This window comes from Dendroctonus ponderosae, unplaced genomic scaffold (assembly GCF_020466585.1).
Source record: "Dendroctonus ponderosae isolate FM_Combo_2020 unplaced genomic scaffold, Dpon_F_20191213v2 Dpon_F_20191213_1, whole genome shotgun sequence".
NCBI classification, from domain to species: Eukaryota; Metazoa; Arthropoda; class Insecta; order Coleoptera; family Curculionidae; genus Dendroctonus; species Dendroctonus ponderosae.
Window position 1 is genome coordinate 35,851,475 of NW_026017110.1, and position 9,314 is coordinate 35,860,788.

The following is a 9,314-nucleotide window of genomic DNA, read 5'->3' on the forward strand; positions in this document are numbered from 1 at the left end:
AAACGAAGTTGCAGATTGGGACAAACAGAAAAATCAGCAGTAGCGGAGCACGCACTGCTAGACGGCCACCAAATACGCTTCGACGAAGTGGACATTCTGCACCAATCGGAAATATACTACCCGAGACTCACCAGAGAGGCCATCGAAATACCAAAACAACTTTAACAGAAAAGAAGAAATTACGGCACTCAATCCAGATTGGAAGCGCGTTTTGCGCCAAACAGCATGTGCGCCGAAGCATTTGAACCCCCACCCATCCCCCACGCATGAGCACACACGGCTGGGCTGCATAAATACGACGGGGAATCCAGCAGTTGAACCACTCTAGCGATCTTAGCACTAAGGATCCGTAGATTAAGTAGCAGTAAGAAGTTTGTAAACTTATGACTTATGTTTCAAAACAGCAGTTGAACCAGTCTTAGTCGGAAAGGACGGGAGATCACTTTGCCCACTGCCTCATCGCCTTTGATAATGTCCACCGCAGTTGTGGACGAAACGTCAGGAAGAAATTCTCATAGACCTCGGCTTCAAAGCCCAGAAAAAATTCCTAAATGTGATTTAACCGGCCTTGAAAGCCTTCATAGTCTGATAATAGGTATATTGTTTACGCCAATTAAAAATGAGATAATTTTCAGCTGAAGAATTCTAGTTCGGACTGTAATCACTCTGTAAGTTGAAAGATAAATGTATTGCGTAACATATATTTATCTACAACTGTTATAGAGTGACTGTTATATTATGACACTCCTTCAAATGTCATAATGATGTTTATTGCCGCACTAGTGCTTTCTTTAATTGATTATCGTACTAGTACAGCAACAGATATTTGGATCATTGTCAAAGTTGTGTCTTAAAATTTCACATTTAAAAATAAGTTCAAACGACGATATGCAATGTGATATTGAGGACGAAGCTTTTGTTTCGGATCTTGTGCCAGATAATACCAAAAAGATTTTGATCGACTTTTGGTACCAAAAATGATGCAGTGAACGAAAGATACACACAAAAAGATTATCGAATATCAAAGGGATCAGGGTTTATGTATTTTGCTTACATTTTTAGAATATTCTAATAATCCGTTGTCGCTTCATAACTTGAGTATATTTAGTTCACTGCACCATTTCTGTTACCAATCAAAATCTTCTGGTTATTTCTTCCCTGGTTTCCCTGGCACAAGATCCGAAACATCAGTAAAGGCTTCGTTTTCAATATGAGAAGGCAAATATAAAATGTGTAATTTTAAAACATAATTTTCACAAGGATTTTGGTGATAAATTACAAATTTTCATTTCCTGTGCTCTCTATTCAATTTTATAACTAATTATTTTTACTCAAATAATCATTAAAATGATAATCGTTATAGTTATCGATAAAATGTTGTACGTAATACTTACGACATTATATTATAAACGCATTTATAAGATTACACACTCGGCCTACCGCCTCGTCGTGCAAATCCTGACACGCATGCGTTAATAATATTCATATCCTACTGGTTGCGTAAATAACTATTATATAGCCTGAATCTTTTCACCTGCCAAAAATTTAAACTGACGGAAAAAATGCTGAATCATCAGGACCTTAAGAAATTCAGTTTTTCGTCTGAAAACTGACTATAATTACATAAAAATAAAATTTGCATAAGAATCCATAAATTTAATTAAATTTCTGTTGTCTTGTAATCATTTTTTTCTGGGCTGCTGATTTTTTGAGATATCGTGTATAATTGTAAATAATTTTAAGATACAGGGTGATTCAAAATTGGCGTCATTCCTTTTAAGGGGTGATAGAGGCTCCCTTGGGGAGTAAGAGAAGAGTAAGAGAGAGAAGATATTAACAGTTTTAACAGATTTAACAGTATTAAGATCGAATTTCAACTTTGTTATTAAGCATTATTTTTAAATGATTCTATGTTTAATTGGTAGCATATTGGAATACTTAAGCATTCAAAAAGAAAAATTACGATCTTTGCTACGAATTACGAAAAATTTTTATATAAAAAAAGTTCTCTTCTACAGTTTTTTGTTAAAAAGGCACAGTAGCAATGACATTTTTTGTCATGAAAAGATAGTTACTGGTGGATAGTCCTTGTCATTCATAACAATAATTTGTCAAACTGTGACTTACTTTGAATTTCCTTTCACAAATTTGCTGATATACGATTAGTTCAGGGGAAATGCTACAGTAAGATAGCAGAACCTGAAAGAACTCAAGCCAACAAAGGGCGAGGAAGTGGTTCCAGGAAGATAGTGGACGATAGATGTTCGGGTTCCAAGCATAGAGGAACACGTATTGGACATAACCGAATCAGGGCCTTCCAAGGGCGCTCAGATCACAATAACTGACACTTTCCCAAGCACCAAATAAATACCGAGGGCTACATTCCTACCACGTTTGTACGATACACACAGCACAAGGAGATACAAATAAAGCACGAGTTAATTAACTGAATACGAGAAGCTGCTTGATAAGAGTGGATAATAAGGAGATTACACAGGCACTAGCTTGTTTGGAGTAAACCATTCAAATGTTTGGTGTTGTAGGGTTTATTTATAAACATCCATATTCGAGGTTATGAGAACAGGTTGACATTTTGTCAACAAATCTTGTTGAATTTACCGTTTATTCTTGTGTCAACTTACTTGACTCTATCGTTGAGGCACCCCGTATTTAACATATTATTTATTAAAAAGTAATACTTATTATAATCAGTACATTTAAATAAATAGTTTCGTTTCAGTATGTACTTTAGATACAAACGCCGTGTTCAAACGGCTGACAAAAATTAAGTCGACGTGCAGGTGTTAATGATAATTAATGGTCAATGGCTAATTTATTTTTATTGGATGTGAAACCTACAATTTAAACGCCAATTTAATGAAAGCGAGCAGCTCCGTCTATTTCGATTTGGAGCTAGGTGGACTTGGTTCAGCTATTTAAATGGAAGTTGGCTTCGCTCCGAATTGGCGAGACCGTATGTGAATTGAACAAATTGTAAGTTTCGAAGTTACCATCGTTTCGTCCAGTGATCTATTGATTTTGGCGTCAAATCATAGGAAATTTTATACGTAGGATATAAAGTTACAAACTGATTATTGGAAATACCTCAAAAGTTTCGTCCAAAATAATCTTTTTCCGTGAGTTTCATATAGGTACATATAGGACGTATATCCGTCAACAATTCACCAACTTACTAAATTTCATAACATACGATATTATTTCTTTCACTTTAAAATCGTTCGCTGTTACATTTGTTTTCTTAACAAAAGAGTACATATTTAAGTCTCTTTGCGTTGTTATATTTTCGCTGATGATTTGCTTAACATTCTGTTAATACAAATAATTCCAACCATTACAGGTGTTAAGTGTTTTACGAGGTAATTAATCTACATTACGAAATTCTGCATTAACTAAGTATAAACTACCACTTATTATTGAAAATGAAAAGAACTCTCGTGGACAGAGAAAAAAAATATTAAAATTAAAAATTATTTAAAAAATTTGCTTCAATAAAACAATCGCCAACAATGGAATCTGAGACTGCTGCACAATTATTAATGTTGTGGTACATTTTTTGTGGAGAATGGTGACTTATGTTTCAATATTGCTCAGAATAAAGTATAGAATAAAATCTGAATATATCTGAATAGATTAATATTTTTAAGTTTAAAATAACGTTTTATTTAGATTTTTATTTTAGCTTACTGTGTTATTTAAAACCGTTAATTTTAATTTGACTTCAATTTCAAATTCAAGCTCAGAATACTGCCCTTGAATTTAGAAGAGTGTTACTAGTCTAAGACCTTCTGATAGTCTTTATTACTAAAGACTATAACAAGGGAAACATTTACCTAAAAGCATTTCACGGGGAATTAGCGTTGCGAATCTAGATCTGATTTCGTTTCCAATTTATATAAGCTTGATCAAATAACTACACACGGTTAAAATATAAATGTACATTAGCGAACAAGAAAGTATAACACTTATTAAGTTATTTATTTTCTTATTAATCGGCATAGATTTATTTTTAAAAGCAAGAATTAAAACTTAGTTTAGTAACGTTTTATACATTTTAGGATTGAATTATTGCTTTGGTTGGTGAGTCAAGTAGTGGTGGGTGTTACCAGTATTTACAGTATAAAGTTTACAAATTCGTATATTAAAGTGGCAATTCGCTGTTAAAGAAATGTAACTAATACAATTTGATAAACTGTTTACATTGTTCGGGATAATACTCTAAATTATTTCAGGTGGTTGTAACAAAACAACAATATTTTATATCAGAGAAAGCAAAACTTTCGAGGCAAATTATTACCACAGTGCTGAGAACGGACTGATATATCACAATTACATTATGATGCAGTATAAGTACAGCGCTTCACTTTATAACGTCGTTTACAACACACTTTGTACAATACTTTTAAAGGGTATATCGTTGATTGTAAACACGTTTCATATACAAATTAGGGCAGTCTTCCAGTTTCGTTTTTCTGTTCAGTCAGGGTCAGGGAAAATCCTAACCTGAGCCATTCTAAAGAATGGTGGAAACCGACTTAAACATGGGTTATTTTTAATATGGCATTGTCAGAGCTTGAATATTTAGCTACTCAAATCTAGAAACATGGTTTTTGGCTAAAATCGACTTCGAATACTGCTTTGACCTTATTCATGGAAGTGCTCGCATATGTAGATAAAATGCAAATAGCGGAATTACCAAATTAGTACACTGGGTTTTAAGACTGCACTTTTTCTGTAACGTTCCACCTCAAACATCTTACATGTATACAGGGTGCGTTAGTGAAGCGACACCCTATCTTAGATTTGACAGAAATAGCACCTGGTTGTCCTCAAACTATTTATTTGTGTTTAAGTATACAGGGTAGCTCAAACTAAAACTATGACTGTCAAGTTATTAAAAAAAAAATTAAATAGCCTACTTGTTAATCCAGAATGAGGTTCGACATTGAATATTGGAAATATTTTTCCAATAACTTGCTATGTGACTAAATTCATTAGTTTTGGACATAACTGGAATGCATTAAGTTGTGTCAGTAAGGGTGACATAACTCACATTTAATGATGTTTATCAATTTTCCTTATTTCCAGTTCAGTTAAGACGATTGACAACAGTCTAGACTGTGACAGTGTTTATAGTTTTGATGATTTGATTACGATTTTACGACGATGCTATACTTCGATTTGATACGAGTACTTTATTTCGATACCAATTATTGGTATCGAAAGAACGATTTAATTACCAAAGTACTCGGTATCGAAACAAAAGTATTGAATACCTATTTGTATTTACTTGTATCGAATCATCTCTAAGCTTAACTCGCGCCGGGGCACAATACCTTTTTAGCGCCCCCCACCTTCATTCGCATTAATTCGACTCTCGATTTTGCAAAGTCAATACTTTGCATAAAAATAAAAATACCGTGGATGGCCGAGTATCAAACTATTTCTTCAGCTTCCAACTTTTATTCCACTCGGTATCGGCGTACGAGGGCACAATAGGACAGCAATGACCGCGGTGCAAGGCCAAACACCACCTCGGCGGTGAGGAAAGGGTTTTAGTGGGTAAACAGCTGGAGTCCCACACAAACCAGAGCGACAGACCACCAGCTCTGGGAGTGCATAAAAGAGCATTTCCCAAACTTTACCGGAAAAAAAAAATCGCTTTAAATACGGAACAGGAACAAATTAACTTCTAAATTACCGTCAACTTCCCAAACAATAACAATAACAGGCGGAAGACTCGGTCTTCCGACTCGCGGGGCGTAACCTCTCCTGCACTCAGCCGCTGCTGTCACTTCACTTTCCTCGGTCTGGTTCTCGTCGCTGCTTATATAGATTCCTTCAGGTAAGCCAGATAGTTCTCGAAATCTCCAGAACAGGTGCCAAACTTCCCGCTTGTCAGTGTCATATTTGACAGTAAATGGGGCTCCCATTAACTGAAATACCATGAATTTCGATCCCCCCATTCCAAACGTAAGTATCCCAGGCCATTTCCCTTACAGTATTATTTGATGAATCCACAGACGCTTATCGGGTGCACATTTTAAAAATATTTTTGTAATGTACAGAGTGTCCCAAAAGCCCTAAAAGTATCAAAGTTGTGTTTTTCCAAATAAAATATCCTATATATTATTGCATTTTTGGATTCTCTGAGAAAAATAAGTGTTTGTTTTAATAAGATTTATAATGTCTAAATCTAAAGGTTTTTTAAATAATTCGAATTTTATCAAAACCTAATATTATTTTCATGTGTGAAATAATAATTTTTATTATCGAATTATTTAAGTTATGTAAACTTAATTCGTAGCGTAGTGTAACAAGAAATCATATTTTATATCCCAATGATAATGAACTTAGCATTTTATACAGGGTGTCCACAAATTTAAACTAATCAAATAAGAACTTTAAGTGGCTATAACTTGATTAATTTAAATACAACCGCATATTTTTTAGCTTACCAGGAAATGCAATTTTTAATTACCTATCGAATGGTACTAGGATGTTTATAACTAAGTTCTTGCTTTTTTACAAAATATACCAATTAATGATTATGTGCACCATTTGGTGTTTATTTAAATTAAAAGGTTAAATAACATATCAACAATAACATAAAACAAAGGCAAATTATTTATAACAAATGTTCGAAATGTTGACCCTCCATTTCCAGGCACTTGTAAATTTTTTTTTCAAAACCACTGCTACACTCTGGGCATCATTTGCGGAGTTACAGTTTTAAAAGCGTCTCTTATGCGTGTTTTCATATTGTGTGAATTAGTCGGAAGCGTATGGTAGACAATTCCTTTTATGTACCCCCACAAAAAGAAATCTAGTGGAGTTAAGTCCGGAGATCTGAGAGGCCAATTTAGAAACCCATTTCTGCCAAGCCACTTGTTTTGAAAGTTAGCATTTAAAAATTCTAGTGAGGCGGAGCTCCATCGAATTGAAGCCACATGTTGGTTCTAATATTAAAAGGGACTTCTTCTTTCTAATAATATTGAGAGATGGTTTATTAGAAACTGGAGAAACATCAAACCATTTAGATGTCCGTCAAAAAATAGGGTCCAATTAAATATTGGCCTAGTATTCCACCCCACACATTAACTGACCACCTATTTTGATTTTTCATGACTGTATCAGAATAATAATGAAAGTTGTGTCTATTCACGAGACCATTGTTATGAAAAGTACATTCATCACTCAATAACACATTTTCGAAAAACTTTTAATTTTTTGCCATTTTATCTAACACCCACATGCAAAACTCAGTTTGGTTTTCAAAATTATTTCCATCAAGTTCTTGGCAAAGTTGAATTTTATAAGGATAAAAGTTGTTGTTATAAGGATAAAAACTTTTTGATAATTCTGGAAATACTTGATTGACTAATGTTAGTACTTTTGGATATTAGATTGTGACCAACATTGAGATTTTCGATAACTGAACCAAATACCGTGAAAACATTTTTATCTTCAGTGACAGATTGCCTTGTAATGGGTTTTTTTTATAATTGGCACTCAAATTTCCTCAAATTGGTGTAATAAGCGCTTAAAAACTGTTGGCTTAGGATGATTTCTTTCAGGAAACTTTTGAGCATAAACTCGAGAAGCCCATAAACAATTTTTATGACATTCTCCAAGGGTGAAAATCATGTCAATACGCTCTTCTCTTGGACAATTCTTCATTTTCACTTAGCAATACAATAATAATATTAAAATAACGACCAACACGTCTATAATTACAAAAAACAATACCACTCTAGCTATCAAAATCAGACTTTGCAGTCTAAACTAAAAAATAAAATAAGTGACTTGACATGTGTAAATGGCATAGGCAACTTAGATCCATTAGAACCTTAAATTAAAGAACACCAAACGGTGCACAGAAGGGACTATTTGACGTATTTTGTAAAAAGGCGAAAACTTAGCTATTAACATAATACCATTCGATAGGTAATTCAAAATTGCATTTCCTGGTAAGTTAAAAATATGGGGTTGTATTTAAATGAATCAAGTTAGAGCCACTTAAAGTTCTTATTTGATTAGTTTAAATTTGTGGACACCCTGTATAACATGGTAAGTTTATTATCATTGGGATCTAAGCTGTTACATTTTGTTACACTTCACTATAAATTACGCTTACATAACTTAAATACTTCTAAAGTATTTGACACGTGAAAATTAGATTAGATTTTGATTATATTCGTATTATTTAAAAAACCTTAAGATTTAGGTGTTATAAACCTTATTAAAACAGACACACACTTATTTTGTTCAGCGAATCCAAAAATGCAATAATATACAGGACATTCTATTTAAAGAAACGCAACTTTGATACCTTTAGAGCTTTTGGGACACCCTGCACATTACGAAAATATTTTTAAAATGTGCGCTCGGTAGGCGTCGGACAATTCATAAAATAATAGTTTTTAAAAATCAAACGGTTCAGTCGCACACTTCCGTGCCGTATAGCGTGAAGAACCCTGAATAATAAAAATAAAAGTCCATTGGAAACAGATTTAAATCCTACAAGTGAGGACTCTGAAAATTACGAATCTGATTTACTAAACATCTGACATTACTAAACAATTATACATTACCTGGTCCTGAATTATTGGATGATTTTAAAAATATTATTTGTAAAGTAAGGAAAATCTGCAAATGTTTTAGAAAATTCTCTGTCAAAAATAGAATTTTTCAAAATCACATAAATACGACGGGGAATCCAGCAGTTGAACCGACTGGCAGACCTTCCAGAGCATAATGGGAAGCTCTAGCAGGATCCCTCAGCCCACTACAGAGGACGACCTGGACCAGGCAGCAGAAAGTCTCACCAGGGAAATTAAAAATGCCCTGGCAGCCTCAACAAGTCAAACCGTCGTACCGGCCAACCAAATAGACCAAATACCTCCCTGGTTAAGAGCCAAAATCAGGGAGAAAAACCGGATACGACGCAGAGCCATGAGTACGCAAGACCCTTTATCTAAAAAGGCAAGCCAACCGCCTCCAGACTGCGATCCGAGAAGACATGAAAGAACTCAGGTCGCAGATCTGGGATGCTACCATGGACGAAATTGAGGCTGAAGAGAACAACCAATCAATCTGGAAACTAGCCAGGAACCTCACCAAAGGACCAAGGAGACCAATGCCACCAATCCAAGAAAACGGAATTACCACTGTGGATCCCAAAGAGAAAGTGGAGTTCTTTGCAAAACATCTAGAGCTCCAATACAGAGTAAACCTGGTTGATCACCCAAAGAAAGAGGAGGAAGTGGATAAAATAGTATCCGCCCACTTCCAAA